Below are 1,821 nucleotides of genomic sequence, written 5' to 3'. Positions count from 1 at the left end.
CCCTAGTCCCTTCCGCCATCCTCCCACTTCTTTGCTATCCGCTGCTGAAGAGCTCCTAATGATGCCAACCATCTACCTCCTGAGTATCCTCATACTCACGTAGTAGCTGACTCCCATCATCGAGAATTCCACAAAGCACAAAGCAAGCAGCATTCAAGCATCGAAGAATACATAGGACTCCCTATCTGTGATAGCTCCACCTTCTCGGCTCATCCTCGGAAGTACCACTGAACTTTATAGCTCTACCCCTCGTGCGTCCTAATTGGATATTCTCGCTCATCACATATTCAAAAGCATAACGCACATATGACAACAAATCCTAGGCTAAGGCATCACAAATCAGGCCATTCTAGTCCTAAGATATGAAATACCTAGCCTGTCTCTAGCATGCAATAATATCTCATAAAGTGCATTATAGATATTTCATAACACAAAAGTAAGGGTATTTTGGGAAATCACCGTTTGGCTCTGGCTGATTGTACACACTGCTCTATCTTGCTTTCTCTTTGAACTCTTATCCACTTTTAGAAAACTATTTATTTGAAAACTTTTTCTTATTTCCTCAGTTTGAGTCCAGATTTACCCGAAGGCGCATCCGAATCCCTCAAACCAAGGCTCTGATACCAATTTGTAACACCGTGATTTTCAAGGCAAAATTTTCATTTAATTAATCAAATTAATATTAAATCACTTGTTTAAAATCTCATACACATTTGAATTACAAAAACATAGTTCCATTTTCACTTAGTAAAAAAAACAGGATCCTCCAGAATACAACTCTTTCTTTGGTGTGTACAATCGAGCCGGTGCCATCCCGTGTTACTGAAAGAACCTGAAACAACATACATAAAACACTGTAAGCACGAAGCTTAGTGAGTTCCCCAATATACACCTTACGCACATACGCCTTTCCAGGCCCTGACCTTCCGGTCCACTGCACAATGCCTTCCGGCCCATGAGATAATCGCCTTCCTGCCCATAACGTGTTGCCTTCCGGCCCTTAGTACATTGCCTTCCGGCCCATAACATATTGCCTTCCGGCCCATAACATATTGCCTTCCGGCCCAAAAACATATACGGCACATAATACATTTACTCTAACACATAAAGCACATATATCATATATCATACCTGACCTTTCTGTCACATAACACTTTGCCTTCTGGCCCATATAAACATGCATATCACGCGTAGCAACTAACTTTCCATTTATAGCATATATACATAACACATAACATATTCGACCTTCCGGTCACACAATCAAACCCTTCCGGGTACAGTATAGTGAGAAGACTCACCTCATGGATGCTGGAAGTTAGCAACTCCTGAAATCACTTGCACCTGATCCGCCAAGCTACAAGCTCCCTATAACAATATATCTCTTATTAATACTTTTATCTTCCACGTTAACTGACCCTAAGAAACCACACACATGTCAACTCTGGTCAACGATCATCTCGATTGGACTCGGTGAGTGCCCTGGCGACTCGGCGAGTCTAGTCGTACTCACAAATTCCTGGATGTTCCCTTTCTACTCGTCGAGTATCTCTCTTGACTCGACGAGTTCCTCGTAGAAGAATCACGGGGCCACCCCGACTCCACTCGCCGAGTCTGAAGAACAACTCAGCGAGTCCCAGCTATTCTTCAAGCTACTCGCCGAGTCTGCTCATCCGACTCGGCGAGTCCATGCCATGCAGTCGATCAAACTGCTTCCTAAGATCAGAATCGTCCCGACCAATCATAGGTCTGGTCCTCCTAAGTTGGTCCATCACAAAAGGCCTTCATTTAGGTGCTCATGCTACACCCCAAGACTCATAATTC

Source organism: Lactuca saligna, chromosome 4 (assembly GCF_052625555.1).
Source record: "Lactuca saligna cultivar CGN05327 chromosome 4, ASM5262555v1, whole genome shotgun sequence".
NCBI lineage: Eukaryota > Viridiplantae > Streptophyta > Magnoliopsida > Asterales > Asteraceae > Lactuca > Lactuca saligna.
The sequence above is the reverse complement of the archived record's forward strand: the minus strand, read 5'-3'. Positions refer to the sequence as shown.